General features: G+C 45.1%; 1 long non-coding RNA gene across 1 annotated transcript; it reads right to left on the bottom strand.

Moving 5' to 3' along the window:
- Nucleotides 1-11,795: 11,795 nt before the first annotated feature.
- LOC100609423 (uncharacterized) lies at nucleotides 11,796-14,025 on the bottom strand. Its single transcript, XR_008539160.2, has 2 exons — nucleotides 13,844-14,025; nucleotides 11,796-13,658 (listed from the first exon to the last, which is right to left on the bottom strand). It is a non-coding gene; the product is annotated as an uncharacterized LOC100609423 (long non-coding RNA).
- Nucleotides 14,026-18,439: the final 4,414 nt, after the last annotated feature.

The following is an 18,439-nucleotide window of genomic DNA, read 5'->3' as shown; positions in this document are numbered from 1 at the left end:
TCCTGGTGTGTGATCACAGATGTTCATTTTATTAAACATAAGTTTGTATTTGACAGTTTCTGGATTAATTTTTGGAAAGCAGAATAGGTGATAGGCTTATAATTAAGGAATTATAATTTAGATGCTAATGAAACGACTACCGGTTATGGGGAAAATGGATTGCTTTCTAACTGTAAGGAGATCACTAAAGATGGGTGTGCAAAAACTGAATATTGGAGTTTAGACTGCTTTCTCTTAGTCATCAATTATTTTGAAATTTTTCTCAAATTTCATTGCCTGTCCTGGTCCTGCTGTCGCAGGGATCTACTCCTTGGTCCCTGGTCTCTGGTTTTGTGTCCATCTGCCGCCCTAGCCTGCCTGCTGACCCTGCATCTTCTCAGCTGGGATACATCAAGGCCTGGGTGGGAAAGGTCAAGACTCCCAACTCCACATCCAACCTCAGGCACTTCTCAGCCCTGCCTTCAGAATCCTCCTCCTTGACTGCACTGAGTTCTTCCCTGACTCCCTAACCAGCCTTTCCCCCACTGTCTCTGGACTTCCCTTACCTCCTTTTCCCTACTTGAAATGCCTTCCACCCTTCTTTCTACCTGTCCAGATGGCACCTCTCAGACCCAGCTCTCCCATCACCACTCAGACCCACTTTGACCCCACCCACTGTGGACTCCCCTGGGACTGTCTCCACCTCTTGCTCCTCACAGAGGACCTCGCGGTACCGTCTGTGTTTTATTGCACCATGTTTATTTCTCACTGTGTGGCATGTCTCTGGGAATGTTTCTGGTTGAGGAGAAAATAATGGGAACCCCTGGTGAGCGAGTATCATTTTACGCACTTCTGGGGGCTCTGTCAGCACCCAGCACACAGAAACCAGGCCATCCGTCAGTCAATAGGATGCTGAGTTATAAATCAGACTCATATTTCAGCAAGTCGGAAGGAGAAACACAGTTAAGAATGCGCCCGTTCAGCACTTTGGGAGGTGGAGGCGGGCGGATCACCTGAGGTCAAGAGTTCGAGACCAGCCTGGCCAAGATGGTGAAACCCTGTCTCTACTAAAAATAAAAAAATTAGCTGGGCGTGGTGATGCATGCCTGTAATCCCAGCTACTCAGGAGGCTGAGGCTGGAGAATCACTTGAACCCGGGAGGCAGAGGTTGCAGTGAGCCAAGATAGTGCCACTGCACTCCAGCCAGGGTGCCAGAGCAAGACTTTGTCTTAAAAAAAAAAGAATGTACCCGTTCACCGAAGCCACAGGCCAGCAGTGGGCATGCTTCTTCACTGAACTCACCGGACCTGCCACTGGACTTTCTCAAACAACATAACACTATTTAAATGACATGGAATCGTAAGTTGTTTAAAAAATGAATGTGACTCAGTTGGACTGCAATAGAAAGTAGAGAAAACACAAACAAAAGCAAATCCAGAAATCCGAACAGTTCTGTCTGCTTTGGATATTCTGGACTTGCCTAAGAAAAGGAACAGACTCTGGAGAAACAAACAAGACATTCTAACAGTGCTGCCATGTCATGGCGAAGGCTCCTGGAAAGGATGATGCCTCCTCAGGTTATCTGTTCCTGGTCACACAAGACCCTCTCCTTTGAAGTTGCCCTGCACCAAGGCAGGTCCTGGGGATTTTGGGAAAAGTTCCTCTCCAGTGACGTCCTTGTGTTCCTGGGTGGGTTGGGTTAGTGTCCCTTCCTTAGGGGAGCATGACTTATGCTGAATCACGCTGAAAAACTGGCGACAGGGCTTGCTTGGAAGAGGATGACAAATTCCGCTCTTGTCAATAAGCACATGATTAAAGTAACAAGATAAAAATGACATGAACACAGCTACTTTTAAAGCTCTTCAGGGAACAAAGAGATGAGCAATGGCTGTGGTACAGGAAGAAATGAAAGTGATGAAAATAACTCTCTCAAGAACTTGAAGGAGGAAAATTTGGCATTTAGGTTTTACTGCAAATGTGCGAACCATCCATCTACGAGCAAGGTATCATTTCATACCACTTAATCAAATTAACTAAATACAAAGTATTAGCATATAAAAATGGATTGCCATTCTCCCCTGAACTTTACAGTTCCTGAAGGAGGCCACCCCTGAGTCTTCATCTTCAGCTGAGAAATTGAACTTCCCCCTGGAGTATCAAATTATCGGCTAATTCTTGCAAGGAACAGTGAGATAATCACAAGAAAAAAACAGGTATATAAAATAGAGAGCTGGGTTTGGAGTATGGCTGGGTAAAAATGCACAGGTGGTATGATTTTCCAGCTGTTTAAAAAACTTAAAAGCTTTCTCTCTTTCTTCTCGAGGTCAAGGTTTCAAAAATGGATGGGTGGTTTAAGCCCTTTCCATCCATGCGATGACCTGACCATCTTGTGCCTTTTCAACCTCGGACTTAAACCGAAATGAAATCCCGATTCCATTCCCGCCACTTTTGGAGAATATTTTGATGTTTTGATTTTGTTCCAATTCAGTAGTTTAAGAAAAATAGGTAGGTTCAGGTGTCATTTGAAATTGGTTCACTAGGGTGTCCTAATGGGGGAAAAAAGATAAACAAAATAACAAAAATATCCACTTTAGATGGATGGTTTAACACAGAATTGATATTGGAGCTTGGGCTGATGATCGGTGAACCGGTGTGGTATGTTTGCACGTCTGTTAAACACAGCTTTGGGTCAGAGCCAGGCTCTCAGTTTTAACCCTACGAGTCACCGTCCTTCTTCAATGTAGCTTGGGCACCTTCTCACTTAATTACATGCCAGGCCCCTGTTTATGTCAGACTCTAATAGTACCAGTCTGCAAAACCTGCGTGGTTGGATGTTTTTCAGAATTGAGATTTTTTTTTTCTTTCAATAGAAAATGAATACAGTATCAAGACTGTAATGGGATATTCTAGACTTCTCCAGCCTGGGATTCCTTTCTTCCCAATTGCATGGGCATTTGGATAGTGAACATAGGAATGGTCACTCTAAGTGGAGTGGCAGGAAGACCCTAGATATCCGCATGTCAGGGTGGGCTGCAAAATTTAAGTAACAACTTTTGGTTTTTAGAGCTTTTTGGAGTTTTGTACTTTCATGTAAGAGACCGTAGACTTGGATTTCAGAGCCTCTCCTGTTTCCCTCAAAGACAAACAAACCCAAAAACAACAAAAAAGAAAAGGCACTTGTTCCAGGGCCTTCCAGATCCTTTCCATTGGTCAGTTTTAATTGTCGCTCTGGTATTTAAGTGTTATTTGTTTAAAGAATGCTTGTATATGTTCTGGTAATTCATAAAACCTTATGGATTAAAGGCCATGCTTTAGTATATTAAACATGAACTATGCTAACATACAACATTTCCCAGGCTAATTTCCATATATCCTACTACTAGGTAAGGGAGTGAATGCAGGGGTCCTGTGGCCGGCGGGACACAGCGCCGGGGATGGTGAATGACCTCTGATGCCATGTCTTGCCCCTCGCCCTGCCAGGAATATCTTCCAAGCTTAAAAGGCTGCAAATGCCTTTATTAATATTTGCCTCTGACCTTTAGAACCAAAATAAACTGCACATAACAAGTAGAATCTAGGTACGAAGAGGTCCTTCAGATGATGAAAGTGAACCAGGAGCGTGTGGATGGGATTCCTGCAGGAGAGAGAGGATTCCGCAGTCCCAGCCAATCTTGACTCAGTGCATCTTGCATGACCCATGTTCAGTTCTAGTAAACATCAGCTCTTTCAAGAAATAGAAGCACTTTGGGTAAAAATAGTAAGCATTGTGATTTAAATGGGAGTATGATGTATATTTTAAATATTAGAGATATTTTCATTATAAAAGATGGTGCGTTTGAATTTGGTTGAATTTTTTTTTTTTTTCTTTGAGACAGAGTCTTGCTCAGTCGCCCAGGCTGGAGTGCAGTGGCGCGATCTTGGCTCACTGCAGGCTCCACCTCCCAGGTTCACGCCCTTCTCCTGCCTCAGCCTCCTGAGTAGCTGGGACTACAGGCACCTGCCACCACGACCAGCTAATTTTTTGTATTTTTAGTAGAGACGGGGTTTCACCCTGTTAGCCAGGATGGTCTCAATCTCTTGACCTCGTGATCCGCCCATCTCGGCCTCCCAAACTGGTTGAATTTTTTATGGGGCACATACAGGCAAATGAAATGCACATGGGCTGTGTGCACTCTCAGGCAATGTCGGAATTCCTCATTAGATTTCGTGTTGTGTTGGATGCAAGTTCTCAGCCTCCACTAATGCACTTCTGAAATTAAAATGGAAGCCATGGGGAAGATGACTCGCCATGCCAGGATTCAGTTTTGCACCTGACTGTTCCAGAATTCATCTGGTGCTCAAAGTAAAACAGTCCTGTTTCAGCATTGCACATTTTTAAGGGGTCCTGGAAATAACTTGGGGTTCTATAAGTGTGCAGCCAACAGCATTGGCCTCCCAGGGATAGCACCTCACACTTATAAAAGGGGAAGAGGGTCGGAAGCCCAGCATCCCCTGGGTTTGAAGGGTTAGAATGGGTAGGAGGAAAGGCAGCAGGCGATTCTTAGGAGGGCTGCGAGGGAGAAAACCCTCCAATAAGTGCCATTCTGGTGCCAATCGTGGAGCTGCCAAAAGTAGTAGGAAAGGTGGCTGAGGGTGTGGCCATCTCACCTCCTCTGTCTCCCCCAGGCCTGGCATAGGGGGCTTGATGCCTGACCATGGGCAGGTTTAAATCCAGCAGGCAAGTGTCAGCCTCTGTTGGAGACAGTGCCCACGCCAGCCTCAAAGCAGTATTTTAATCTTAAGTTGCTCTTCCTGTTTTTTATGCTTGCACCATTTCCCCTGAAGACTGCAAGGTGTTGTATCCAGCTGTTCGCCTATGAAGCAGCTATTTAATTTTGCATAATTAAAATCTGGGGAAGTGGCAAAGGCCCAGGCAGGGGGAAAGGGAGCAGGATTCAAGAGAGGGTGGGAGGCAGGAGCAACAGCAAATCCTGGCACTGCTCAAGGTCCTCACTCAGTAGCGGTGGAGATACTCAGAAAGGAAGTGACCAGGCCTGGCGTGGCTGCTCACACCTGTAATCTTAGCACTTTGGGAGGCTGAGGTGGGAGGATCACATGAGGTCAGGAGTTCAAGACCAGCCTGGCCAACATAGAGGAACCCTGTCTCTACTAAAAATACAAAAATTAGCTGGATGTGGTGGCCGCACACCTATAGTCCCAGCTACTTGGGAGGCTGAGGCAGGAGAATCACTTGAACCTGGGAGGTGGAGGTTCGCACCACTGCACGCCAGCCTGGGCGACAGAGTGAGGCTCTGTCTGAAAAAAAAAAAAAAAAAAAAAAAAAAAAAGGAAGAGAGTGTCTCTGTCCAGTGAGGGTAACAGCATAGTATGCATTCACACCAGGCCAGGCCCAGAGGGGTCAGGGAACGCGTCCTTGGAGAGGTGGTACCTGAGATGAGTCTGAGAGGGTGATTTAGCATTGGCCAAGTGGAAGGCAAAGGCAGGGGGTGACAGGTGGGAGGTGGTCATCCAGGAAAAAGGAACAAATGGCCTGAGAAGGGAGGGGTGAGGGCCCTGGGGTCCCACTCTCCATGTCGAGGCCTCGGATCCTCAGCCCTGCTTTGCATGACAAGCAGATGAAGTAATCTCTTTCCACCTGGCCTATGTCCCTAGTACTGTGCTGTACTGCAATAGGTCAGTTCAAGTTCTGCGGAGCACCTTTAATAGGAAGTCACAAAAGAGAGACGCTGATGGACAGCTTTCCCAATGTTCTGTGCACATGGATGTTGGAATGCCTTCATTTTTAGACCTTTTCGGCTTTCTCTCAGGATGTCTGTATCAGTATTGTCTTTAATTCATTTATTCAAGAAACATTTATTGGCATCTAATAGGCCCAGAGCACTGGCCCAGGTATTAGGGCACAAAAGGAGGGCATGGTTTCTGCCATCACGTCACGGGGCTTACGATCTGCAGAGAAGGACATTTCACAGCAACAACGTCGCCCAGGTGACTGTTTAATGCCTGTTGTTTTAGCAGCTCAGAAGGGAAAAAAAGACCTTCAGCAAACATCCCCGGGAGCCTGCTCTGTACCAGTAACTGTGTGAGGTGCTGGGGAGTGTGTAACGTGGTCCTCAATGAGTTCGGAGCCAAATTGGGTGAGACAGGCAAGGCCATTTTAGTGTTACCAGTGGTAGATGTCTTGGGGGCACACAAGATGGGAGGATCAATGCTTAATGCATGGGGTATACCAGGAGGAGAGAGGAGCACCAAAAGGCTGAGTATCTCTGGGAAACCGTCGACCCCAGTGGGGGCTGGGGTATGGGGCAAGTCGGGGCAGCAGCAAGGGTAGAGGGAGCAGCAGGCACCAGATAGCCAGATTATGCCGGCTGCAGGTGTCTGGCCGAAGATGTTTTCTACTGAATTAAGTTCACATGAAGAGAATATTCTATGATGTTAGGTGTAACTTGGCATCACTTTAAAAATATCTGATTTCTGAAGAATAACCTGGATAGCTGCTTCAGTGTCAGCCTAGCCTCTTGTTGAATAGAGACTGGGAATGTGGAATACCTAGAAGTGGTAGGGACTCTACGCCCCAGACAATCGCGACCCTAGCTTCGGGTTAGAAATGCAACGTGAAATTCACCAAGGGCAAGCAAATGACATGAGTCATGTTGATGCATGTATTTTCTGGGCCATGGCAGTGGGGGCCCTCACGCCCTGAATGCTTGATCACATGGGTGGCTCTATCTGGCTTGCCTGAGCGGCCTCTTGGGATTCCATTTCTGGGACTGTGAGGGAGGAGTGAGCATGCGGATGGCAGGAAGCGTGCAAGCTGCTTCCACCTGTACAGGAGACAGCTGGTCTGCTCTGCTGCGGGGAATCAGGTGACACCAATTTCTGAGCGTTGTTTTCTGCAAGTATTATTCCCCCCTCTGGGTGTGGCTAAACCTCCGCTTTGAAGATGTGGATACCAGCAGTGGCTGAAGCAGGTGGCTGCAGACCTCCTGGAAGCCTTCTCTTTCTCAGACCCAGAAAGTTGCCTGTCTAGATAATGAAATCGATTTTGAGGCTCTGTCAAATATCTTTTTTTTTTTTTCAAGAGAGCAACCAGTTAGTAATTAGTTGTTCAATTCAACTGTTTTTTCTGCTTTCTTCAAAAAAATTTTTTTTAAAAAGTGGTAGACTTTTTTTTTTTCTGGGCAAATTCTTAGGATTTAATTGCACTTAAAAATTGTGGAGCCTGTCAGAATAAATTGCACATAGAATAGTCTTACCCAATAAAACTAGTCCTGTGATTGTCACCGTTGTCAGGCTTCTCAGATAAAGTTGTGGGAAGGACAATTTAAGTCTGTGTGGTGAACCACACTTCAAATCAGTATTCAGCATGAAGCTCATTGCACTGAAAAACAAATACCCAAGTTTAGCAGCCGTGATGTGTGAGGCATCAGACTGATTTTAAAATAATTCCAAAATTTGCCCCTGAAAAGAGAAGGAGAAATGTCTACCCCATTGGTTTAAAGTTAAGGCAGTGGCATTAAATCTGTAAAAAAAAATTTTTTTTGAAAAGACAAATAGTTTTTATAGCATATTAAAAATAGTAAAGCATAAACAGTATTACTAGCTTCATGCAAAATTGCATCTGCTATTTGGCTCAGTCAAATTGTTGTTTATTCCTGGTAGCAAAGGAGGATGGCTATATGTCAGGAGTAGACATGGCCAATTCTTTGGTTGTTAGAAAAAGGACTACCTTTAGGGTATGAAAACCCCCAGCGCTCTTATTTTTTGCCCTAAGAAACACTTTCATTATTTGTTCCTCTATTTTCAATGTGATTAATCAATTTATTTTCATGGAAAGCAAGTGTTATACCACACACATATTATCTGTATGATCAGTGTGAGTTCTTGGGGAGAAGAGTGTGATTTCTTGGGGAGAAGAGGGTGCCTACTACTTTTTATTCTCCCTCCCAGAGCTCAACCCTGGTGTTGGCCAATGATAAACCTCAGCTAAATGAGTATTGAATCTATGAAGGATGGAAAGTAGTTATTCTATTGTTTGACGCCATTTTTAACTAACTGTGTTATGTCTATCAATTACCATTATACAACTTACATATATATTTTTATATGGTTCCCTAAATACCCTCATGGATAGGGAAAGCACCTCCCTTATAAGAAAGCACTGCCAGGCTTGGTGGTTCATGCCTGTAATCCCAGCACTTTCGGAGGCTGAGGCGGGTGGATCACAAGGTCAAGAGATTGAGACCATCCTGGCCAACATGGTGAAACCCCCTCTTTACTAAAAATACAAAAATTAGCTAGGTGTGGTGGTGTGTGCCTGTAGCCCCAGCTACTTGGGAGGCTGAGGTAGGAGAATCGCTTGAACCCAGGAGGCAGAGGTTGCAGTGAGCCGAGATCGCGCCACTGCATTCCAGCCTGGGTGACAGAATGAGACTCTGTCTCAAAAAAAAAAAAAAAAAAAAAGAAAAAAAAGAAAGTGTCACTTCTACCTTTTGGCATTGCGGAGAAGGCGAGTTGGATTATAGACTGCTGAGTTGTTGAAACTTTAAAGAAGCGAGATGCTCAATGAGAATTCAAGCAGAGCTTAGCAGTTGGGAGTTTGGCTTCCAGAATGGGACTTCGTCAGGTCCAGTGTTGGCTCCTCAGCTTTGTGCTGTGTTGTGCAAATTATTTATTATTACCCCTCAGTTTCCTTATCTGCAGAAGATGTGGACATCTGTGTCTTCACCGTGTAGCTATTGGAAGGATTAACCGGATAATCCAGGTAACGTACTTAGCACACTGCCTGCTGCTTAGCAATCAATAGTTAATAAGAAAACAGGATTTAACAAAAACAAAATTAGAAAAATTAAGCTGGTTGAATATATTTTTTCAAAGGGTGTATTAAGAGTATTAGTATGTTTATGTATGCATAATAATTAATGTGTTGATTATATTCATTCTCCTTATCTGAATCCTTAAGAAATTTGAAAATTTATTGCCCATGGAAGTTATTAGTTTATTAGTATGATGTGTAGATACATACACACATATATTCAGATATTCACACATGCAAGCACACACCTGTATCTGGCCAGTTTGTACATTTTGCAAGCTGTCAAATAACAGCAGAGGGCTGGTATCAGCCCTACACCTGCTCCGGAGCTGCAAGGATCCCTCTAGCCAACCTTAGCTTGGACTCTTTCACTTAGAAAAGAGGACCACAGACACTGCTGTTGAAATGGAAAATCCTGGTGTGTTAGTCTGAGTCAGAAGCGCAGGGCGCAGTGGAGGACAGGCTCACAGGCTGTTCCCTTGTGGCACCACAGGCTCTGCTGGCCTCAGAGGCCACTGGGGTTGTGGGCCTCTTCCTCTTGGTGGGAATGGACAGCTCTAGCCCCAGGCCAGCCAAATCCTCAAGTTCCCCTGGCAGGTGCTGTTTTGGTGCCAGGCTGGTCGCTGCAGAGGGAGGCATGAGCAAGGTGGAGGGGTAGGAACGGGGATCACAGATGGCTTCCAAGCAGACCTGGCTCTGTCTTTGGCCTTAGAACCTTCCAGAGCCTCCCAATCCTGCTGTGTGAAGGTGAGCTTGTGTTGCCAGGATTAGCTGTAGGAACGGGCTATCCCCATTTACAAGCAGGTGAGGCGATAGATGTGGTAACACCTGTCCCGGCCGACAAGGAGGCAGTTGCACTCTGCAGCAGTTTACTTTGATAAATGCTCGAGGCAGATAAAATGATAGAATGTCTGATATAAGTCAGTGGTAATGTGAATCAACATATTTTGTCCAGTTCTGCCTTGTACAGATCTGTTTTGCTAAGATGTCGTTTTCACAAAGTGATATTTTTCCACCTCGAGGTTATCTTTGTGTTAGAAAGGAGCGGAAGCCAACTTAAACTATGAGTTGTTTGTCTGCCTAAAGGTCCTCCCAAACTCTCCTAGTAAATCAGGGCCTGAGAATTGTTTTAAAAATCCAGAAGATTCTCAGTTTATTCTGGATAACTGAGCTAGATAATATTGTAAATGTTGACAGATGTTACTTATCAACACTTGAATTGGCCAAGTATTAAAATATCCTACATATTTAATATTAAAAAAAGTGAATAAAATATACTATTTTTAAGCTACAAAATTAGGTTCAGATATGTCTACTAAAAACCCATCTGATGACATATTTAAGGTTACTTGGTAAAAAAATGTTTAGGACTGGGTCCACAAACAAAACCAGTTACATGTAAAACATTGTTAATTATCGGTTGTTTGACTTAATCTGGGTGACATTTAAAACTGGCTTGTGTGTGTAGACAGAGTCTAAATGTGAATCTTGTTTATTAAAAGACAACCTTTTTGATTAAAGCTCTGAGTAAGGATTATGTAAGACATTATTATAAAATGGATTAAAACTGCTTAACTGTTTTCCTCAAAGAGAACGGCATGATAAACTCTTCTGTAATTCTGTAAGTGTCTCTGATTACTTTGTCTTGAAGCTAAAGGAATTTAATAAGAAGAGCTAGCATTAATTACATGCTGACTGTATCCAATGCTGGAGGGCTTGGCCTGTGCTTTCTCATTTATTCCAGGTGCCAATCCAGCAAGATAGGTGCTGGTGTTATACCCATTTTACAGATGAGGAAACCGCTGCTCAGTCAGACTTCCTCATCCCGGGTCAAGTGGGAATTCAAAGCAGAGGTCAAACTCGAAGAGCCTGCGTGCTTCATGACATGCAATACCACTCCTCAGTATTCCAGAGGCTTGTGGGGGTGATGGCAGCATCTTATTACATCCCAAACTATACAATAATAAATACAAATGGATGTAAATTAGTACCACTGGGCAGATGTCACAGTAGCAAGTGTTTTGAATTTCCGCCTGAAGTCTCCTTCTGTAATGGGCAGGCAGCCTGTTAGAGCTGTGGGATTTAGAAATGTTCCCGCAGTTTGAACAGAACCACTGCATGACAATGAGAGGACGTTTCCAAATGGAATTTGTCCTGTGGAATTTTAGGGCAGAACTAATGTTATATTATAAATACAGACTCCACATACAATGTGAACTGCTAACTAACGGCTAATAGGGGAGAGCTAAAAACAACTTCAATGTTAAAAAAAAATCATTCAGCGTCGATTGAGCTTCTTCTGTGTGCCAGGTGTCGTGATACACAGGGTCCTCTTCCCGGAGCGCCAGGCTTGTCCGGCGGGAGACAGAAGCACATCCAGAGAAAACGAAAATATTTCTAGATGGAGGCGAAGAGAGTTCTAAATGTGAAAGTGATATATAATGAAGGTTTAAAAAAGGAAACATTGGCCGGGCCTGGTGGTTCACGCCTGTAATGCCAGCACTTTGGGAGGCCAAGGCAGGCAGATCACCTGAGGTCAGGAGTTCGAGACCAGCCTGGCGAACATGGTGAAACCCCGTCTGTACTAAAAATACAAAAATTAGCTGGGCATGGTGGCGGGTGCCTATAATCCCAGCCACTCGGGAGGCTGAGGCAGGAGAATCACTTGAACCTGGGAGATGGAGGTTGCAATGAGCCGAGATCGTGCCACTGCACGCCAGCCTGGGCAACAAGAGTGAAACTCCGTCTCAAAAAAAAAAAAAAAAAAAAAAAAAAAAAAAAAGGAAACATTTTCAAATAATAGTCTTCTGGCTCATAAGAATACCAGTCGTTTCAAAAGGAACAAGTTAAACTTGGGGAAATATTAGGAATGAATACTAACACTTAACGAAATATTGATTGGGGGTTACAGACTATTGAAGCCGAAATAAGTCCCTAGGGCTTCATTGCCCGATCGCAACCAAGACAGACCAACAGACTTTTGAGTGAGTAACAGCATACCACATTTCTGACATGTGTGTATTTCAACACGTTTGATTTATTGGTTAAGTGAAGTCACCGATGATCAAATATCCTTGATGGGAATCCCCAGCCCTCCCCATTGCCATCTGCATTTAGAGAATCCCAGGAATCCATGTGGGTAGAGGAAGGCGGGCAAAGAATAAGAGACTTTTAGGTCTGAGTTGGTCCATTAGGGAATTAGATGTGTTTGTGCTCATTTTAAGCAGAAGAAATACACTGCTAGAGGAAGAAGAGAATCCCAGCTCGAATCCTGCCCACTGGAGTCCATGGCACAACTTCCAGATGGTGATATTCAGATTCTTTTGATATTTCTCCAGCTAGGGATATGAAATACATACAAGAAAAAAAATCTTATGCCCTGGAGGAAAAATAAGCACATCCTAACTATTGACAATCTCGTGTTTGTATTTAAGGAAATGATCGCCTCCTATTTGAATGTCATGAGATCAGCCATCGGGGCCACTAGAGTCTAAACTTGATAAGGCAACATGAGGATCTGTGGTCCCTTCTGTCCCGTTCACCCAGCATTCCTGGTGCTTCAGACAGGGTCTGGGATGTTACAGGTGCTTAGAACGATGTCATGATCAAGTGACATGATGATTGATAGAGATGACTGTAGAATGGGGGCCATTCGAATGAGAAGTACGTTTTGGGCAGTAAGTTAAAACAATGGGTAGACCCTTGAGGAGTTCATGGTGTCATTTGATGATGCAGTCTTCGTGACCCTTTCCCTAGGGTTTTTTCTTTTTCTTTTTCTTTTTTTTTTAACGGAGTCTCGCTCTTGTTGCCCAGGCTGGAATGCAATGGCGCCATCTCGGCTCACTGCAACCTCCGCCTCCCAGGTTTAAGCAATTCTCTTGCCTCAGTCTCCCAAGTAGCTGGGATTACAGGCGCCCGCCACCACGCCCGGCTAATTTTGCATTTTTAGTTTCTCCATGTTGGTCAGGCTGGTCTCAAACTCCCGGCCTCAGGTGATCCGCCCGCTTCGGCCTCCCAAAGTACTGGGATTACAGGCGTGAGCCACCACGCCGGGCCTTCCCTAGGTTCTTAAATAACTGAGGAAGAATAACGAAGACCCAGGAAGAGATTCCAAAGAACACATGGCTAATTCACAGATAAGGGAGAAACACAATGTTTAAGAAATTCAGTAGCACCCAACAGCAGACTGAAAACAAGTTGGGAAGTGGACTCTCTCACGGAGCTCAAACACTCAGGCAGCATTTGCATCTCAGAAGTAATTTTTGAGAATTCATTTGAAGAAGGAAGGATTTTCCTTTCCTTTCCTTTTACAGGATGGTTCCCCCTAATGAACTGTTTTAAGCGGACGAAAGAATTCATTTGGCACGCTCTTGCTTAAAACCCACAGGAAAAAAAGCAAAGTTCTCTTAAGGATGTCAGCTCCAGACTAGAGCAGTCCGTTTGAAAAATCTTGGTTTTGAGAAAGTGGCAGAATTACATAATTATTCACAACTCATAAGACATTAAAATACTTCTTCCAAATATGAAGTTGTGAGATAACAAAAACCACAAATTCTAGACTTGCGGAGGGTGTGTGCATCTTTTACTCTCCCACACACAAACCCACATCAAAGAGTCTGGGTGGCGCTGGGCCGGAACTCGTGGCCGCGCTCGCCTTGGTGCGCCTGGGCCACAGGAGGAGGCTGCTGGGGCCGCTGTTCTGCCGCACCTCCCTGAAGGAGATCCGGGGGCAGTGGTGATGCTAAGGATGCAGCGCCGGAGAGGCAGGTGGCGGCCCCTGCGAAGAGGTGGTCCCCGCAAAGCACACGGAGACCACGAGGTTCCTTGTCGCCCACTCACAGCAATGCTGCACGAGGTGAGGAACGACCTGGAAGAGTCCCAAAGTAAAGGCATCGGGTGATGAGAGGAATCTGGGGGTGGAGAAGTGGTCAGACGAGCCCCAGGGCTCTGTCATTCTGGAAGGGAGCCCCTGCCCTGTCGTTCTGTGTGGGCATAACTTTGAAAATCAGGGCACTTCATTTAACAAGACTCATTTTTAAAAGCTCATGTTACCTGTTGAAAACCCAAGGGAGACTGGCCTTTGGCGGATGGATTAAGCGCCGCTCATTCAGTTCCATTTTACGGAAGGACCTGCCTCAGCCCCATATGAGGCTGCCGGGATTCCAAAGTAAAGTCAAGGAGATGGGGTTCCTGCCTGCAAGGAGCTTCCCACCTAGCAGGGCCGTCCGGTGGGCAAACTGTGGGCATTGGATGAGCAAATAGTGCATTTTGCTGACGACAGGAGACACAGGTGGTGGTGGGGGGGGTGCCCAGGAGCCCGAGAGGAGCGGTGTGGTGGAGAGCGGGAAAGGAGGGGTGGGGTGGAGGGCAGGAGACGAAGGGTGGGGTGGAGAGCGGGAGAGGAGGCTGAGCCCTGGAGCGTGGAGTGGGCATGGGCCAGGGACACCGACAGAGCAGCCTGCGCAGAGACGATGGGGCAGCAGACAGGCCTGTGTGTCTGAGGAGGGGAGCCTCCAATGGGGAAGGCTGAGGAGTGGGTGGAGGCAGGAGACTGTTGAGACTGGCCGTGGGGAACCGCAGATGGGCGTCAGCTGGGGAAGACAGTCTAGCAGCACTGGAGAGGCAGGACTGTGGGGTCAGACGAGGGTAGGGCTGGCCTGCTGGGAGACCCCCAGAGGCTCAGCAAGAGGTACCACAGGGCTTGAGCTGTTGAGACGGAGAGAAATGCTGAGGATGTGGCCCAGGCAGGGCCCAGAGGGACCCGGGCCTCCCTGCATAGGTGCTTGGCAGTGCCCTCTCAGTGGTGGTATCAACTCCTGGGCGAAGGCGAGAAGATGGCTGGTGAATACAGCTTGCAGGCAGGCAGCATATTTAAGATTAGGACTTGGGAGAAAAGTCCTGGGCTTGTAGGTGGGAGCTGAGGCCACTGCAGGGTGGGCGTTCCTGGACAGTGGGTATTTAGAGGGCAGAAGAGACCGCAGGAACAGCCCGAGATGACCCAGCCTCTAGAGGTGGGCTCAGGAGGTGGGGGAGGAGCAGCCGGGAGGGTGGGAGAAGCCCCCATGGGGAGCGGCACCACCACAAGACTGAGGCAGTGGTGGGAAGGCCACGGAGACCTCCCAGAAGAAAGGGCTGAAAAGTCTGTGGAATCCTCTGGGTCAGAAGGTCCTGGGAACCATTGCCCAAGCAATTCCTGAAGGCAGAAAGAAGACTCATTGCGTTGGGCTAAAATGAATGGAGCTGGAGGAGTGGGGATCTTGGAGGACCGAGTCTGTGGCTGACTCATTTCAGGGTCCACTGTAGTGCTTGGCACACAGTGAGTGCCCAATCCATACCTTCTAATTAGAAATATTTCCCTCTATTTCCACAGACCTCCATTAGCAATGCCCTTTCAGCAGTGTTAGCTTATTTAACATTTATAAAAGCGTGTATCCTCGAAACAGGAGACAGGCTCATGAACTTGACCAAGGAAGAGCAAGTGATCAACTGCAGACCCATCCAATTGGTGTTTTTCCATTTTTCTCGTTGGTTGTCATAGCCTCCCCTGCCGAAGGCATCTTATCTTTGCTTGCATGTTAACTGCCTAAGGCACAGAGTTCAAAAAGCAATTTCCATCTCATGCTTTGAATACCTTCCATGTGCCAGAACCATGAGGGTCACGGGGCTGCTACCCTTCGGGATCTCACAGTCTAGTGTTTTTGCTTAGCATGGTGGAAATTGGATAAAATCAAATTCTCTGAAAAAATCATACTTTAAAAGGAGGTACGGCCCAAGGAGCATCAACAGCACCCCATTTGTATGTGGAACCCCTTGAAGGGACCAGATAATCAAGAGAAATGTGTGACAAGGAAACAATGGCTGCAAGAATAAGGGCACTGTCCTTAATAAAGCTCACCTCTGGAGAATTAACTAGCCTTATGCCAGAGTAGCTCTGACATTGAAGGGGTTAAAATAACAAATAAATGACTTTATTTAGATTTCAGCATTTCTGGCATTTTTTTTCTAGCTTTTTTTTTTTTTTTTTTTGCCAGAGTATTTGATGTGACAGGTTTTGTTTGCTCACACTTGTCTCTCTTTTAAAATTCTCATATCAGCAGTAAAAGCTATTTCTTTTTCCTGTAACATCTTGAGCTTGGTATCCAATGATGGGAGAAATGGCTCTTGCGTTCCTTGAAATTATAATATTATGCCTAATTTTGGGGGAGAAAAATTAGGGTAATTTAGATCTGGAGCCGCTGAAGCCTGCAGGCAGGTCAGTTGCAGCATTATTGCTGATGAGTTATCTAAAAAGTGTTTTCGCCCAAGGGCAGGCTCTGCCATTTCTGGCATTCTATAGAAAGGCTGATGTCGAGGCCTGTCTGGTCAAGGAAAGGATGCTCATCACCCATTTTCGAGGTGGCAGTCTGGGCTCAGTGGGCTCTGGTTAGGGAGTGGAGAGCCTCAGACCATCACCCGATTCACTGTTAGGGAGCAAGTGAACGAGTGGGGGCAGAGCAAGCATGCTGTCCTGGCTCTCTTCGTTAAGCCGCCTATCACTATCAAAAGCCTCACTGTCATCCTTGGTACCACTGGAACTCTGAACGCACAGGTGCTCTTGCAAAGGATGCCTCTTTGAAGCAGGCGATTGGCTTCAGGCACCGATGATCTGGAAATCATTGGTGCAAGTGGAAAGGTTACGGAGGGAAGTCTGTCTTTTCTTGACTCTGCGAGATCATGTATAGACTATAAACAAACCAGAATGTGTTGCTAATCATTTTAAAAGCAAGTTTGAAGTTTACTTATAGGAGTGAGCCTCTGCTGTCTTTTCTAGTTTCCTTCACTTTCCTCAGGCCTCTTTGGGTCCCTTCTGGTCCCCGCAAGGGTGCTACCTCTTTAGCCACTGATTTCTAGGTGAGCATACACGTCCTTTGTGTGCGTGGCTGGTGGGAGCTCTTTGCTCCTTACATCTTTTGGTGTGGCTGGGTGAAAGGCATTCTGCAGCTTTCAGAGTGGAGGGGCCAACTAGTCTCAACTGGCTGGTATTTTCTAAACTTCTCTGTGTATATCGCTGAGAGCACTGTATTACCACTCTAAAGAGGGAGACTGGAGAGCCAAATGCCAGTGGAATTCTGTAATGTGGGCTGCAGTGTAAACTGTGGTAGGGTTGAACTAAGGACTGTTCTAGAAAAACCTGTAAGTAATTAAGTTCTCCCTCCAGCAAGGTAAAAGCTGAGTCTGAAGTATATTAGTACAAAAAAAAAAAAAGAGTGAAACCTTTGTTGGTGGTTATATATTTTTTCTCATTTTTAATGTAAATAAATAAAGAATTCTGGCAAGACAAAAAATCTCATATCTCCTTACTGACCTAAGGAGAGAAAAACAAAAGATGTAGCCATTGTTGGCTGCATGTTTTAAATGGCTGAGGTCAGGATGAAACTTACATTACCCTGTTTCAGCAATTCCCAAACCATGTTCTGGGGAATATAAGAAAGTTCTTGGGGAGGGTGGGGGACGAGAGAGGAAGATTTTGTAGACAACTGTATTTCAGAAATCTTGCATATTATATTTTCTCCTTTGGAGATTCTCAGTGCATTTTAGTGTATTAAAAAAAAATGCAGTGTGCCTTTGATTAACCGAGCATTTTCTCATCCACTGTGACCACAGAATCCTTTTGCACAGGGCGCCTGCTCACATCTTATGGGAATGACTGCTTACTTCGTCCACAATGGAAACACCATCACTAGCAATTCTTCTACCTGCCAGCCTCACTGTGTTTCTCTGAGCTGGCTTCATAACACTTTATTTGAATCTATGTTGTTATGCAGTCCATTGTGATGTGTGTATCAAACTTCCAAGATAGACTGCCTTTGTGTATCTTTTTCTTGCATTGTTTCACTTGTTATAATAAGATCAAATTATTTTTTGAATTGGAGAATACAGGTCAATAAATATTTTTAAAAATTAAAAAATAAAGTAGCTGAAATAAGAAGAAATAATTTTTTTTGCAAATTGCTTGGCCTATGGAGGCATTCATCAAAGATTCCTTTTTCTGTTGTGACCCATTTCATGGTCGCCGTTTTGTGGCCTGGTGAAGCCTACAGACCCTTTCTCAGACTAATGTTTTTAAATGAATAAAGTACCAAGAGTCACAAAGGAAACCTGTTCTATTGAAATAAGGTGACAATATATCAAAAGCCACATTTGTGATGTATATTCATATGTGCTTCTTTATTAATATCTTAAATAAGATCGAGCGGTATAAATCTAACAACTACCATGATTTCGGAGTAGTGATGAGTGCGAGTGATATTTCGAGATACCTGCAACCGCTTTAATGTGTGAAAACATTTGTGATTTCTACTGACAGCAAAGTCACAGGAACTGCAAATACCACTGAGGTTTCTTGCGTATGTTTATAATTGAAGCAAGTGTTCTAAATGTCTGTTAGAAAGTATTGAAAATAAAGGTAGAATTTTTTTTCCCATTCAAGTTTACAAACCACCTTGAGGCATATAGTATCTACTAACAGGTCAAAGTTAAGTTTGCTTCATTTGGGGAATGTGAGTTGATAATTTATAAAGTCAAATCTTGGTGTATAAGGGGACAGGGCAGGGAAGCTTGGGGACTGCTCAGGAGTCAGGCTGGCCAGCTGGGTAAGCCTAACTTGAG

This window comes from Pan troglodytes, chromosome 15, assembly GCF_028858775.2.
Source record: "Pan troglodytes isolate AG18354 chromosome 15, NHGRI_mPanTro3-v2.0_pri, whole genome shotgun sequence".
Taxonomy (NCBI): Eukaryota; Metazoa; Chordata; class Mammalia; order Primates; family Hominidae; genus Pan; species Pan troglodytes.
This window is presented reverse-complemented; position numbering and strand designations above follow the sequence as displayed.